This window comes from Pteropus vampyrus, unplaced genomic scaffold, assembly GCF_000151845.1.
Source record: "Pteropus vampyrus isolate Shadow unplaced genomic scaffold, Pvam_2.0 Scaffold32, whole genome shotgun sequence".
Taxonomy (NCBI): domain Eukaryota; kingdom Metazoa; phylum Chordata; class Mammalia; order Chiroptera; family Pteropodidae; genus Pteropus; species Pteropus vampyrus.
In genome coordinates, this window is record NW_011888813.1 from 2,124,294 (window position 1) to 2,141,192 (window position 16,899).

At 40.0% G+C, this 16,899-nt stretch overlaps 1 protein-coding gene and 1 pseudogene across 2 annotated transcripts in view; one reads left to right on the forward strand and one right to left on the reverse strand.

The window, feature by feature from the left end:
- Positions 1-16,899, forward strand: part of NRXN3 (neurexin 3) — a 1,427,156-nt gene that overhangs the window by 715,458 nt on the left and 694,799 nt on the right. The window lies entirely within an intron of this gene.
- LOC111737946 lies at positions 3,204-3,322 on the reverse strand (annotated as a pseudogene).

The window sequence follows — 16,899 nt, forward strand, 5'->3', positions numbered from 1 at the left end:
TATTTAAAGTCAAAGAACAGATGCATTACAATGCCATAATTAGAATGGATAATCACATTTGCAGAAAAGAGACTACTCTATGAGTAAATGTAATTTATTCATAAAGTGCTGGACCTAGGGTTAGAGAAGATAAGTTCTAGTCTCAGTATCACTTTGGGTTCTGGGGGACTAGAAAATTATTCAATCCATCAATGTCTCAGTATCCTTGCCCTTAAAATTATTATTATTATAAAAATACCTGAGTGTGAATGTAAGCTCTTTTTGAGGGTTCCAATAAGGGAAGTTAAGATTGCTTCTCTCCAGAACATTAAGCTTATGCAGAAAGGTGCCAGATAAAGTACTATAATGAAAGTAATGTGACAAGAGGAGCAGCCCCTTAATCATTTTCACAATGCAATGGTGCTACCACAAGTCATAATTTTAATACAAAGATTTATATAAATTAAATAACGATTCTGGGGTTAGCCGGATCTACCGATATTCTAAAGTTTGCCACAGAGAATTGTGGTGTCACTTAGCAAGTTCATTCTTAAAAAGAATGGGAAGGGAGGGAGGTTAGGATAGCAGCAACTAGGAAAATGTTAAAGATAGTCTGGAAGAGAAGACTAAAAGGAAAGGGAGAACCAGGAGGAAAACGAAGTGAGGAAACAGATCAGCATAGCAGGAGAAACCAAAGGGGAGAGGGAATCCTTGCAAAAGGGAAGAGAGCCTACACATTTATCTAACAAAACAGTCCGTCCCTCTTCACACTATGGCTGCTGCCTCTTTGAAAGGAAAGCAGTTGTGTTGGCAGCCTGATCATCGTCTTTACATTCAGTCAATTCCCTAATGATTATGCCATGGGATCCTTACCATTTTCTGTAAAAGCACCTGTGAAATTGTAAGGCTTGGCTGATTGATGGCTCTTTTTTCGTTAAGTAAGAAATGAGGTAAGCAAAGTCGACCAGGATCTGGAGGTCATCTAGCAGGAGATAAAAACAGTGGAATTCCAGAGTGTTATCCCAGCCACAGTAACACTTACTGGATGAATATTTAATACCTGGGTTTCCCATGATCCTCACTTTAGACTTGAGATAACTGAGGCTAAGACCAGCTGAGAAATTTACCCATGTTTAAATGGCTCGTGAGGGATAGAACCAAATTTGAATTTCATTCTGACTCTAATGCTCATATTCTCTTTTCTAATGTTTTCTCTTAATAAAAATTAGTACATATACATAATAGGATAGGATTCTGTCTTATTAAGGACTAATTTTGAAATTTAAGATTATCTTTGGAGAAAGTATCCATTTATTTCTCTTCTTAATGTTCGTTTGAAAATAAGAATAGGAAAGATATAGCAAGTGTGCTTTTGTACTGGGAATATCTAAAATTGTTTACTTTAACAATAAAGTTCTGCCATCTGGTTATTGCACGTTCTCCTAAATTGGTATGGTTTTTCCTGCTGTCTTGGAAAGGGAGTAACTAGTGCAGAGGAAAGTGTTCAAAACGCAGCAAAGGGATGCAGGGGGGGAGGGGGGAGGGTAAGATTTTTCTTAATTATCACTGCGGTAGAATGTCTGGCCAAAGTCAGAAACCTTTTATTTCTGCTCAGTGAGCAGCCTGAAAAGCTTCAGAATATATGGCACAAACAAATGCCATTTCATTTTTTTCTACCTCTTAAAGAAAGTTAATCAAGAATTTATTTTTTAGAATAATGCTGTGTGAAATCAAGCAGCCAGACAATGAAATGAAATCAGAGGAAATGAAATGATGGGAATTATCCTAAAAATATTAAATTCTGTAAAAATGTAAAAAAATTCTGCCAAGCGAATTGGTTAATAAGGAGCTATAATTTATTGCCCTCTGGGTTACCTTTTTCTGGCATCTTTATGGTTCTTCAGTTTCCTCTTTCAAAACCACTTACCTATAATCCTTGACAAATATCCATTTTGGGTACTAGGAGTGGCCAATAGCTTTGAGAGCAAAGCAAGACTGTGGCATGTGCCAAGAAGTTGGGAAGGGTATGGGTTAACATAGATTAGGATCAAGGATCTTAGGTAGGTAACTGTTTGCTTAAGTAGAGCCAGTTTACGCTATGACCCTCCATTCTATTAGGCCTGGCATGGCAAGGATTTCTTCTTTTAAAAAAAATAATAACCGAAGGATTTTAAAGCATATACTCACCCAATTTTCCCAAAATCTTTATTTCTGAGGACTACTAGGTCATAGAGATGTGGCAGTGGACTTGGTGAAGTCCGTTTGGCTCCTAGCGTCTTGGGACCTGTTGTCTGGGACAGCCCCTGCTGTGCTGGTCTCGGGCAGGCTGATCTGGGGGGGCTGCAGCAGGCGGTGGGTGGCTGCCATACCACCAGGGCAGCATGCACATCGTGGTTCTTTAGGAATATGTACTGGCTGCCTCACTTGCCAGATTCCAGTTCTGTAAAATGTCACCAGAAAGATCTTTGTCTCTGATATCGTGACAGTGTGTGGTTAAGAGACATTTATTTTCACGGAGAGAATTTTAAAGCTATCAGGCAAAGGCTCTTTTCTGAATATAGCATAGCTATAGGACTTCTCAACCTCCACACTGATGACATTTTGGACTAGATAGTTCTTCGTTGTGGGGCCGTCTTTTGCATTGCAGGATACTTAACAGCATCTCTGGACTCTACTCACTAGATGCTGTAGCATCTCCTTCAGCTTGACAATGAAAGGTGCCTCTAGACACTGTCAAATGTTCCCCAGGGGGCAAAATTGCCACTGGCCGAAAACCACTACCTTAGATTTTGGACCCTTTGAAATAAGATCACTGATTTTTTTTCTTTCTCCTAATTATGCTCCATAAGAAGAGACCTTCATTTGAGAGAGACTTCCAACATAAATCTTTGATTCTTTTTGAGAAAACATACTGCATTTTAACCTTTTAGTGGCTGATTGTCCCCAAATGTGAAATAGGAAGTTGATGGAGGCAGTAGTTATATGCACTTATTTTTGAGTCAGAGTCACTTGAATTCGAGTTAAGGATTTGCTACCAAGTATCTTTGTGACCGTGGCCAAGTGACTCTGCAGTCCTGTCTCTTTTTCTTTTCTTTTCTCTCTTTCTCTCTCTCTCTCTCTCTTTTTTTTTTTTTTTTTTTGGTGAGGCAACCCTTGGTTGACCTAAGAGATTGCAAGGACCTTGTCAGCTTACACTCTTTTTAAAATTTTTTTTAAATTTTTTATACCTACAGCACCTGGTCTTCCTAGGTTTTCTCCCATCTAAGTACTAACCAGGCCCAACCCTGCTTAGCTTCCGAGATCAGACGGGATTGGGCTTGTTCAGGGAAGCATGGCCATAGAAAAAGTCTCCTTTTCTTTATCTGTGAGATGAGGGGAATGATGATTGTACCTTTATCATCCTGTCATAGCAATGATTAAATGAGATAAAATAGTGAAAACCTGTAGCACTATGCCTGATACATGTTGAGTGTTCAATAAACGTTTGTTGTAGTTATTAATATAGCTGATGATCTTTTTAAAAAATTATTAGGCTTGTTATTAAGCCAATGTTTATTTACCAACTGTTTTTCATATTTTTTAAATCTCAGAAAATAGACTCACGAGCATACGTACACACACTCACACAGTCTGACTAGCTCTTGGTTCTACATAATATCTTTGGACAAACCCAGGACACTCTGATTCACCCCTCTCCTTTTTCTACTTCTTGCTCTCACTGTACCCAGCTTTTTCCTCCCGTTCTTTCCTTCTGGAGCCACCATCAGACAAAGTTCAGATCATTCCCTTGATTTGCAACCTGGGCACGAATGAGAAAACTCCTATAGTGGCTTTTGATTTTATGCTTCATTGCTTAGGTCTCCTCATAAACACTGTGGCATCTTAGAAAAGAAACCAAAAAACAAAAATGACTTTATTTTGGCCAGAACTTTATCAAATCTGTGTTTGCAATGGCACAGCAAAGTAGCAAATGAGAAAATCCAGGGTTGTTTTTTTTTTTTTTGGCTGCAGAAGCCAAATGACCTTGAGGGAGCACTGGCTGCATGTTCCCTTTTCATGGCGTTGCCCGTGTGCCTTCTCCTCCTCCTGCTCCCCATTCAGCTCCTCAACAATAGGCAATCACTCTGCCCTCCCACTCCAGATTTATGGCCAAGAACAGGCCATAAACAGAGAAGGCCAGTCCTATTCCCAGGCGCTGCACCTTCCTGTGTGCCGGAAGTCCGACAGCTTGATGGGACCGTAAAAAATAAGCCTGCATCCCCACTCGCCCCATGAATCACGCCCTATGAAAATGACTAGTGAGGCGTGCTGCAGTCACTGCGGGTGACTCAGAGCCCGAGGCAGGGTTTCCGCTCACCCACCAGAGCAAAGGGTCCTGGTGATATCCTCACCGTCGTGTGGCCTGACACTCCAAAGTGGTCACATAACTAAGAAGACCTCGGAAGACCATGCCAGCTCACAGATTCATAGGGAACAGGCTTTTTCAGTGATCCACATGTCATGATGGAGGCCACTGCAGCTTGCCGATGCTCTGAGAATTACTAAAGTACCACCTGAAATGACACTCCTGCAGGACACATTTGGGGAATAGGAACACACCTTTCACAGATGCCATCTTCCGCCTCTAGCGGCCTCTTGGTGTGTATGTCATTGGCTAGTGCTTCTCAATCATGTAACGTGTGAAAATCAACAGGGTGACCTTGTTCAGTTTCTGATTCAGTTGGTCTGGGCGGAGCCCAAGAATCTGCATTTTTTACAAACCCCTAGGCAGGTGATTCTGATGCTGCTAGTCTTTCAACCACGTTTGAGTAGTAAGATCCCAGAGTGTTTAAACAGTTTCTTTCCCTCCTTCCTTTCCTCACCTCAGAATTGTTTCTTTTGGAGCGGCCCTTGTCAGCTTTTGTAGGAAACAGTAGTCATCTCCCCAGTTGGTTTTGGGCAAAACGAACTTCCTCTATGTCCATGAAATATCAGAAACCTTGAGAACTAGAGATATATGGTTATTATTGAGTTTAGTCTCCTTCCCCTGATAAGATGTTTTAGAAAACATTCTTTCGACAAATGGCCTTCTGTGTTTTTCTCAGGTCACTGCTAAGCCGAAGGGTCTCAACCCAGCTCTGCAGAGAACAGATGGTCTTTTGTCGTTTAGCTCCGAGTGCAGTGGAAGGCCTGTGGTGTATTGAAATCTGCCTCCGCCCATTGATCTAACTTTAGGCAACAGAGCAACAGAAAACCTATAGATCACCTTTCTGCATTTCTGGAAGCTTTCTTCATCTGATAGTAGTAGCTGTCGTCTATGCTTTTTGTTCAAGATACACATTTTGGGCTATGTGGTCTCAGTGAAAGGGCAGTGAGTGGAAGAAGAGGCAGGAAGGGCCTAACTATCTGTACATGTGCATGAGGTTTGGAAGGGTGATTTTCTTCTATGAGTAATGCTTGTAAGCTGATATCAGTGGAGAGTACATATGCTTGTGGCTCAAGGATTTGACCCTGAGACATGTCCCCAGTCAGGAAATCATCCCTTGATCCGTTCACCTAAATGAAATGTGCTATAGACCTAACTCTGCTTTAGTTGCTCTATCAGATTCCTCCCATTGTGCTTCTTCCAACGATGTGTGATGTAAATCAATGGGTACACAGCGTCTTGCAGTGGAATAAGCATAGGGTTTGAATCAGGCAACCTGGGCTCAACTCTCAGAGCCTGGCTCTCGCTACCTAACTCTCTGAGCTTACATTTCCTCCTCTGTAAAAACCTGATGCTATGTATTTAAGAGGGTAATTTTGAACATTACATGAGCTGAAGTAGAAAGCCCTAGCATGATATCTGACATAATAGGCTTTCAGTAAACTTGAATTCCATTCTCCCTTAAAGCAGGTTGCTTATATTAAATTTGACAAAATTAAGCAATCGTGGCTTAATGCTGTGGACTCTGGAGTGAGCCTGTCTGGGTTTGAACCGTAGCTCAGCTACTTCTTTACTGTGTGACTGACCATTGATAGTTTTACTTTAATCTATCTAGGCCTCAGTTTTCTAGATTTTGAAAATTAAATGAGTTACTACATGTAAAACACTTAGAAGAGTCTCTGACACATAACTGTTTCTAATTTTATGATATGGAATTTTCGTCATCTAAAGAGTGGCAAGCAGAAATAAGCAACCACATTCCCGCGGCCCCCCTCAAAACAAACAAACACCACTACTACTATCTATCTTTAGTTTTGATGTAATAGCTAAGAAGTTATTCTCCTAGACAACTTTGAAGTAGTTCATACCTGGCAGAAGTTAAAACTTTTGAGTTATAGCATTGACAACAATTAATTTGGGATGGATCACAAACCTAAATGCAATAGCTGAAATTATAAAGCTTCCAGAGGAAAATATGGGGAAATATCTTTGTGCTTTTGAGGTGCAGTGATTTCTTGGAGAGAATATAAAAGCACTAAGCATAAGCATAAAAGGAAATATCAGTAGATTGGATTTGATCAAAATTAAAATTTTCTGTTCTTCAAAAGAGTCTTAGGAAAATTAAAATGTAACCCACAGTCTGGCGAAAAAAATATTTTTAAGACATATGTCTAAAAAGGACCTGTATTCCGAATATGTAAAGATCTCCTACAAATCAATAATAAAAAGGCTCTCAGTGAAAAAATGGGCAAAAGAATTGAAAAACTACTTCATATAAGAAGATACGCAAATGTCAAATAGGCCTGTGAAAAGATGCTTCACATCTTTAGTCATCAGGGGACTATATATTAAAATCACAATGAGGTAACATATTATACTCTTGAAAATGGTTAAAATTAAAAAGACCGACAACACGCAGTGTTGGTTAGCATTGAAACTGCTGGAATTCTCATATGTTGTAGGTGGAGTATAGAATGGTACAACCACGTTGGAAAATTGTTTGGTAATTTCTGATACAGTTAAACATAGATTTAAAATAAGGCTCAACAGTTAATTTTTAGATATTTATCCAAGAAGAAAGAAGACACATATCCACAAAAATACTCATGTATATCTATATCTATCTATATCTATCTATCTATCTATCTATCTATCTATCTATCTATCTATCTATCTATCTGTCTATCTATCTATATATTTGAATTATTCTTCATTCTAGGAGAGCCTCTCTGAGTCCTGATTATTTATTATACTCTTTTCCTACATCAGAATTACTTCTCGGCTGCTGACCATCACCCAGAAAACAGAGAAATATGAATTACCATAACAGTAAAGGAAAGCTCCTTAATTAATTATGTGAATCTCTGTAAAGCTTGTACCTTACCCTCTGGATAAATTATTCCATTGTGAAGCCTCTCCAGGGGGAATCTCTTACAACTGCCCTTTATTTCTGGGCTTCTGTACTTCAGCTTTCCTGTCTTGTCCTGGGTTATCTCCTGTAGAATAGAATTGATGGTCCTTTCCACTTGAGTTGGACTCTTCATTCAGGTTTTTCCAAGCACTTTATGAACTGTAATTCATTAACATCATCATAAATGGTAATGTTCTGTGAAAAAGAGAGGTGATGGCACCAATTAAAATACTCTTGTAGTCGCACATCAAATCAATGTCAGTCCAAACACCAGAACCAAAAATTCATACATTTCCATTCCTCTGCCGGATTGATAGCAGCACAATGGTTGAAACAAAGACAAAACCCCAGTCTATGCTTACGGAATGTGCCCTACTGCACTTGGCACATGGATCTGCTAAGAGCAGTGACAAGGAAAGAGAAGAAATGGATCTGAACTAGAGAAGGTTCCAGTAGGCAATATATACCACTTGTCTTGAAATATCCAGAAGGACATCTACAAATAATATCATGCATCCAGTCACAGAATTACAGGGCTGAATTGCTGCATAATCATTTTATTGTTGACTTAAAACCCAAATCATTGAAGCCACATATCCAAGGTCACATAGTTGTTCTCTCCCAGATCTGATGATGGCCGGCTCTGAGCCATTGCCACTGAAATCTTTATGTGTTCCAGATCACATAAGAGATTTCCTTCTTCCTCGGACTCTGCAACTTTTTACATAACAGAAGCATTTAAATACATTGTTTTATTGGGGCATGGGGTATTAAATAAATAATCTAAAATTTCTCTCACACCACAAGGAGTCTAATAACAACTGACAGTTGTAGAGTAAGCACTCTATGCCTAGTACTCTTGAATGTTTTACATATATTTATTTAAATTTCAGTATCCTACTGTGATACTGCACTATTGGGGATACTGTTATCCTTCCCATTTTACACTTGTGGAAGCTGAAGCATGGGTGTGGGGGTTAAAAACCTGCCCCAGATCTTGAAGTTTGCAAGTGATAGAGCCAGAATGGAAAGCAGAATGTTGATTCTAGCAGCCACACTGCTCTGACCTGCTTCCTCTATAGGATAGGAGGTAGAGATTTGTCTCCTCCGGAAAAAGAACTGAAATCTCAATGAAGCAAACCTAAGAGTATCTAATGAATGTATATAATAACAGTTGATATTAAATGGACAATTGTCACTGTGCAACTGGTTTATTTCATTTGAATTTTCACAACTCAGTGAGAAAATGTATTATCTTTATTATATACGAAGAAATGGTGATGTGCAGTGTTAAAGGGATGTGCTCATGGCCACATGGTAGGGAAAAATGTGACCCCGAATAGCCTGGCTTCAGGGTTGCGTCCCCTGTCCCCTGGAGGATTGCAGGAATGTTGGAATAAAATGGCATTTATTTAGTCCTGCTTTAATTGACGAAATACTAAACAAAGTCTGCACTAAATAAAATTTCATCAGAGAAACATTTATGACTTGGCTATTTCTGAGCTAGAAAGTCTGATTTGATATAGACTGCCTTCATTTTTATAGAGCTGGCATCAAACCTGTTTTAGAAAGAAGTGGCTTTTCTCCAAGGTCTCCCTGGTCAGTGTGACCTGACACACTTCTTGGTTTCAACTAGTAATTTTCAAGGAAGGGCCAGATTGAGAGGGATGGCAGTATCCTCCCTGGGCAGGTGTCAACTTTTGGAAGAGAGGAAGGGGAAGGAATGCTTGTTTCAAAAACAAAGCAGGCCTGGAGGACTGATTTTGAACTTGACCTAGGACCTGCCTCTCTTCTACCTAGGATGTAAAAGTTTGCGACAGACAAGCAAAGTCATCATTCTTGTTGGTATTTTGTGATCGGAGTACAAAAATGTTTCTATTTCTAAAATTGTTTTGGTTTTAATTTGTGGTTAGCCACAATTTATGAGTTAATTTTTAATGCTCTATAAGACAGTGTGGGGATTTTGTTTTTGAGGAATACTCTTTTTAAGTTTGACAAAAATGAGTTTAAACAGAGATAGGAGTAGCTGCCATATACCTATCACTGGTGTGGAGACATTGAAAATAAGTCCTAGTGGTGGCTCTAAGGCATTTTGAAGAACTTGGATTCTACTCATCCAAAGTGAATTCTGTACATTTATTGGTACTTTAAAACTATGGGACATGTTTCTATGGAATCCAGGCTTTTGGTAGGGAGAGGAAATGATTTCTAGGATAAAACTCAGATAAGCCTAGGGCAAAGAAACCTGTAGTTCTTATTGTTACAAAGAACTAAGGCTGGCTTTTTCAAGGTACCAGCTTGCAGAAGACCCGAGGCTTGTGAATTCTCATTTACAAACTCCATATTCTGTCATAGTTACCCTGGACTGAGTTTTTGATTGTAAAGAGTTGGGGGTTGCATTCTGCACAAGACCATGCCCTGATGGGCTGAGACAGAAAAGTCGGCCTGACCCTCTGTGTCCCCAGTGTTAAAGATGAGCTGTTCTCCCTTGTAGGGAGCATTCTCACTGCTGGGTGTCACAGGGCTTGCCTAGCTTTAAGATGCAAAAACGACTCTTCTCCCAAGTCTTGTCTCATGGACTATCATCTTGTGAATAATTATCCCAGGTAAGGCCGCTTCTGCAATCAAGATGCAAAAATTCATTAGACAAGATGGGATCCTCGCCTGCCTGTTAGAGATCAGAGGCTGCCTGTGTACAGCCCACACCTGCGGTGTTTTCTGACACCTTGATGTCATTTCTTGAGTGTGTATGAGTGTGGTTACCTCACAAGGCTGTACAAAAGCCATTTGCCTTTAGTGAGATAAAGGGCAGAGGCCTCTTTCAGAAAATGCTAGGATTCTGTTTCTTTCATGCTTCACTCATCAGCTATTTAATTAAATTTACCCATTCATTCAAAACTAGTCGTGTCATGTGCCTGTTCCTGTGCTGGCATTAAAGATCTATGGATGAAGGAGACAAAGAATGATGCTACTCTCATGCAGATTACATCTGATTATGGATATGAAATTGAAGCAGCTAAACTCACTGAGAATAAGAGCTTACATCTACCCAGCACAAATACATTCCCGCTGCAATTTTAAAGCTTTATGTATGTTGACTTGTTAAACTCTTTAAACAAGCCTATGAGGTATATGCTACTCGGATCTACTTTTGCAGATCAGGAGACTGAGGAACAGGGGCGTTAGGTAACTAGATCTAGATTGATCTAGGCAGGAAAGGACAGAGCTCAGATTTGAACTTGGGATGTCTGGCTCCAGAGTCCATGATTTTAGCCATGATGCTATAATACATTGAATACTGGGGATTATCTACTTCATATTGGGTGGTCAGGAAGTGACTCTCTAAAGAAAGGCCATTAGAGCTGAAACCTGAAAGATGAGAAAGAGTACTGCAGGTGAAATGAGCGTGTGTAAGTGTGTATAGTTTTGTGTGTGAGTGTTGTGTGCGTTGTACGTGTGTTGAGTGTGCGTAGTGTGTATACTGTGTGTGTATGTTATGTATATTTTGTGTCATGTGTGTGTGTTGTGGGGTTTGTGTATGTGTTGTGGGTATGTTGTATGTATGTACTTTGTTCATGGTAGAGCAGGGACCTAATGGCGTCCCTAGCAGAGGAGGCAGAATGCCTGATGGTCCCAGGGAAAAGGCGTCGAGTGAAAGTGAGGAGAGCGAGAGACAGAGGCTTGGACCATTCACACAACGGAAAGGCCAGTGGGCCGAAAGCTTATGGTAGAAGTGAAAAGAAATGTGAAGTTGGGATGCTATGCGGGCAGGAGCAAAACTCCCTGGTGTTATATGCCGATTTTGGAATGTAAAGTCATTGTAAGATTTTCAACAAAAGAAATTACCTAATTCCATTGAGACTTTAAAAATATCATTTGCTGTCAGGACACAAGAGATGGTGGCTGTTGTCATTGTCCAGGTAAGAGGTGAAGGAGGCTTCACCTTGGATGACGGGTGGGCTCTGTGTGGTATGAGGGTCATCTCCCACTTCACTGCACGTCCAGCTTCCATTCTCTACTCAAAAAGAGGATTTTTGAATGAAGCGAAGACTTTTCACAGAACTTTGCCCCACTGGGGATTCACCCTTTGTGCAACGAGTCCTATTCCAGCAGGCTTCCTGGTCAGAATATGCCACTGGACATGCTGAGAATCAAGGGCCCTGACTGAGGAAACCCCAATAGGATGGACAAACTGAGGATTCTGTGTATGTAGCGTGGGAAATTTACTCTGACCACTTGGAAGCAGAACCAGTGGTACTTGCAAATTTTCTTTTGGGCACTCTGTGCTTTTTTTTTTTTTTTTTTTTTAATAGCTTATATCTCTTGAATTGCCTTATCCAAAGATAATTGACAACAATAATTTGGGCTGATGCAAAAACGATAATAATAGTCCTTTTATGAAGGTGTCTCCTATCTGCCGAAGGCTGTTGAAATAGAAGAAGATGTGGTCTTTGCTGGGAGTGTAAACAGGTGTTTTTGGATTACCTTCTGTGAGCTGCAGGATTCGGTTGAAGTGGATGTTGTATGCAAATGCAGCGGTGGCTTGTGAGCCACAAATGTGTCAAATAACCATCCCCAAATGTACTGTGTTGCATTAGTATATGGGATTCCACTTCCCTCTGCCCACCACTGAGACTTCTCTGGGCCCTTTCTGTTTCTATTCCTTTATGACATATAGAGACAGTTCAGGCATTAGCTGTCCCTGTGATTCCATCCCACCAAAACAGAACTTTATGATCCTTTTATCTTCTCTCATATTCATAAGAAGACTACTTTTTATCAGATTCCAAGACAGGTGGATCATGGTAATGCTGTACTCCATTACAATAATGGATGCTATTCATTGAGCATCTACTGTTTGCCAGGTTTGGGCTACTTGCCGTATATACCATCTTATTTAGTCTTTAGAGCATCTTTAAAGGAAGGTACTATTATCCTCCTGCACAAGTGAAGAAATTGAAGCTAAAACACTCTTGGCTTCATAGTGATTAGAGCAAATGATGTAATCACTTCATTGTGCCCTGCAGAAGTCTAACTACATAGAGGGAATTGTGTTAAGGTTTGAATACAGGCATGCCTCGGAGACATTGTGGGTTTGGTTCCAGAGTAGCTCAGTAAAGTGAGTATCACAGTAAAGTGAGTCTTGATCTTTTTTGCTGGTGGTGTCTTGCCTCTAATATGTAAAAAACAAACATCAGTGAAGGGTAATAAAGTGAAGCAGTTTAAAATGAGGTATGCCTGTGACATGTTTTAAGAGAAACACTGGCAGACGAAGAAAGGAAAACATACAAGATCATTTAATTAAATCTGTATACATTTCTCACATGCAATATGACAGGTCTGAAAAATTGCACAGCTCTTTGGGAGAGATAGAGCAGTATATATGTATTAATATTCTTACCTTGATAGGGGAAAATAAGGGATGCTGTGGGAATACATCACACCTAACCCAGGAAATGATGACCGAATCCTGAATAAATAAATTTTAAGTAGGGAAACATAGTCTGGCAATGGGCGCATTCTAGGCTAAGTGAACATGTATAAGAACTCAGACAAATTTAGGGGCTTGCAGACCATTTAGGGTGACTGAGCGTGTGCGCAGGTTAGGGAATACTAAGACACAGTGTTAGGTGAGCAGGGAGAGAATCACAAAGGGCCTTGTACTGTTAGGAGTTCGTACCTTATCTTAAGGGCACTGGAGATGTGAAGCATTTAAAGCAGGAGTATAGTATGATTTTATCTGACTTCAGTGGCATGTAAGTATGGATTCAAGGGGAGAAGCTGGGAGGATTTTCTGTAGTAATCCAGGTGAGAAATGATGGCGGTCTCAACCTAACGTCATCAAAGTGGGAATAGAAGAGCATAGATACAAAAGCTTTTAATCAGACAGATACCTGTAAACAAGGATCCATAGGGGTATCTAACAGTTTAAAACTATTTGGAGGGCCATAATGTGGAAGAGGGAGATGATTTATTCTGTGTATTTACAGAGGGCATAGTAAAGACTGATGGGAGAAAGTCACTGGGAGGTATATTTTAACTTTAGTACAATAGTGTGGCCCAAAAATTGAAAGCCTGAGTCTACCATTCATTACTGAATGCGTCCAAGTATTTTATTTTAATTCAAGGTATATTTTTAAATGCTTAGTATGTACTAGGCACTGAACTCACACTTAAGGGGAATGAGATTCTGAAGATAATTAACAGCTAATTAAAATCAGTGAAATACACATCCTCTATATGAACAAAGAACTGTTGAAATTAATTCTACCTAGGGTTGAGGAGAGTTATTAATTGAGTTGGTGGAAACTAGCTGAGGAGTTGGTTAAAGGGAAAATTTGTATGGTATATGGAGGACATCTACATGGAGTTGCCCAGGGAACCCTTGGAAAACATGACTCTAGTGCTTAGAAAATAGTCAGGGCTGGAGAAATATATTGGGGAGTTTTCGGTATAAGCAAGGATCATCAAAGCATGAGTATAGAAGATAAGCAGGTAACATAAATAAGTGAAGTGGACAAGGCATAAGACAATGATAAATAGTGGGGACTGTGAAAATTGGAAAGCAAATCGCAAAAGGCGTGGCTGCTGCTCACCTCTAATAAATTGTCACCTTGTAGGGATGTTAGCCCTATATTGTCAGATCTCCACACTTCCTAAATGAAAACAAACACATGCATATTTAGGTGATGTTTTCAGTTTTTTAATTTTTTTTCTCCCACAGTATAGCTTTGATCTAATCATGGCTTAAGGACTGTCCAGTTGCCTTGTATGTTATAAGTGCCGAAGCTGTGAAATGAAATTTCTCCAAGTGAGTAGAGCGCTGGTCTATATGCACTGACAAGCCTTCTCAAGTGGGAAACCAAGTCTTATTTGATATGCAACCTTTTCCTTTTCTACATCTGAGAATTCATGCTGCCATAGTGATATCTGAGATCATGCAGTACATCATCAAGTGAAATACAAAAGACAAAGAGAGATAAAAGCATGATGGAAAATCTAGAACCCTGTGAAGATCTGGGTGTTTACAAAGAGTAATCGAGTACATGAGATGATAACTGTGAGTGTGTTTTCAGACATCAGAAAACATTTCTTTTTAGTTATAGTGTTTATTTTATAACTAATGGGAATTTACAATTTACACATTCGTAAATTCCCTTACAAATGTTCCTCTTTATATGCTAGCATTCAAAATGGTACTGCTAACAAATGGTTTCAACACCCTTGTAGAGAACAGGGTCCAAAGATAGCATCCTGTGTAACCTTAGGGGTGAATGAGGAAGGTGACTGGAAACAGTAGGCTTGAGAATTAGCCAGGAGTAGTATTACCAAATCCAAGAGGGAGAGAGCTCCAAGAAGAGAGATCAAGCTTGGGATATTAAGCAGATGAAAATTGGTGAGACATGGGTTTAAAAAGTAGAGTCTTCTGATGACCTCAGGGAAGGATCTCTAAGGAAAAGAGTTGTCAAGACGCCAGGTTGCTGTGCCCTGGGCATTGAACGGGAGGTCGATGGATGGAGTGATTGCAGACTGCTCTCTTGGTAAATTGGACAGTAAAAAGAAGGAGAGGCAGTCATGTCTTAAGGATGAGGCAAGGTTAAAGAAAGATTATACTATTTTTTTTCTAATGGAGTAGAATTGATATTGAAAGCTATTGATAATTGATGAAGCAAAGTATAGAATGAGGCATAAAATGGAGAGATCAGAATTAGAGCAATTGAGAATTTCCTTCCTTTCAGACAGGTGAAAGTATGAATCTCTGAAGGTAAGCAGAGAGGAAAATCAAGTTATGCCTGATGACTACAGGTTTTCTCTGAAGGGGAGATGAAGGGAGGGGTTAGTAGAGAGGCGTGGGCTAGAAAAAAATGGAAGCAAGTTTGGAACAGCTGCTGTAGAGAATTTAATAGGGGCGAATAAAAGGATTGTTGAGGTTCAAACTGAGGTTGGAAACCATTAAGTAGTAATGATCACAGCTGTGAGCATTTCTTCAGCAGTATCAGGGAGACCAGGCACAGGAAGGAGAGAGAAGAGGGTCTGGGTTGCTCCAGCATTGGAAAATGACCAGCCAGAATCAGCAGAAGGTCAAGGGAAGAAAGAAGTTAAGCAACAGATAAATGGGCAAGTTTGTAAATGGAACACAGGCCTGGGGGAGAAGTCAAAGGATTTAAGAGAAGACCGATTTGCTGAGAGAAAAGAGAGAGCCCACAGGATAACTATTTTCCTTGGATATTAGAATAAGGGATTCTTGCACTAGGTATAACTTTGATCTGAGTGACTTCTGAGGTTCCTTTGTATTCCAAGATTCTCTCATTCTAGAAACCACAGCCAGTTACTGTGCTATTGTCATAATCGTCAAGGTATGTTAAAAAAAAAAGTCCTGTATACACCAAAGTGTCTCTCTCAGGGCTGATCTCAAGGAAAATGATATAGATGATAGTTCTCATTTGTACTGCTTACCTCCATTTGCAGTATCCTCTTCCATTCCTTCATCTTATCCCAAGTGGACTAAACAAACCAATGAAGGCGTTGCTCTGTGATAGGAAGCCTGTCCTTGGTCCTTATTCAACTCAAAACCTCTCGGTAGGTATGTGTCCTGCTTCTATGCAGGCCTAAATAAGGTCTCCAGTTATTTGTTTTTATTCCATTGGAGCCACGAGGAGCTTCACTTTCAAGTCAGCTTTGTTGGCCTTTTTGACTCAAGCCACAAGACAACAATTCTTTTATTATTGTCAGTTCTTATAATTTCTACTAGATAGTAGGTAATGTGAGGGGAAGGGGCAAAAAGAATGAGAGCAATTAGCTTAATGTGCTTGCGATAAACAAGAACAAATTCAATGCTAGGTGCTTCACTATTTTGAATCCCACCTCCTGAGTCTGACAGCACTATTGTATACTTCCCAATTTCCGTTTGAGTACTAGCAAACCTACTTCACTTGCCTCTGGCCTTGGCTTGCAGATTTTGGGAAACACAGAAGTTAAACATGGGTTATTTCTTCAGTGAACCGACACATTTCTCCTTGGGGACCAGCTCCTTTGCTGCTGAGACAGCTAAATGCGGAAGCGACAAATTTGAAATATGCCCTAGACTCTGTGGGATCAGGGATTTTGAATCCTTGCCAGGGCTTTAATGCCTCTTGGTATACTTCTCAGGTAGATCAAAGTCCCACACGAAGTTCTACTGGAGGAGAGGGGTCTTCAGTGGATCTCGAGTGAAAGCAAAATAGCCTTGAAATGAGAACAAGAGATTCAACAGCAGACACTGCCTGTAGGAACTTTGATTTCATTGCATTTAAGCTTCTTTCTCTAATGGACCATTTCTACCTGAACACTTTTTGAGGATAAGTGCTATGTCTTCTATATCTGCATCTCCAGCTTTTAACAGTCCCTTCCCCATGGTACATGCTCATTGAATGTATGTGGAAATTAGTCACATGTTGGGATGACAATTTTTCATCCCCATCTCAATTTCAATGAGTGATGAATGGTAAAATGACTTTTCTTACTTTGCATGAATGGTCAAAACTTCAGGTTATGTACATCATCAAGTACTGAGGAAATCTACCCCAAATGGAGCCCAGAGAATGTAATGGAACAAATTTGGTAT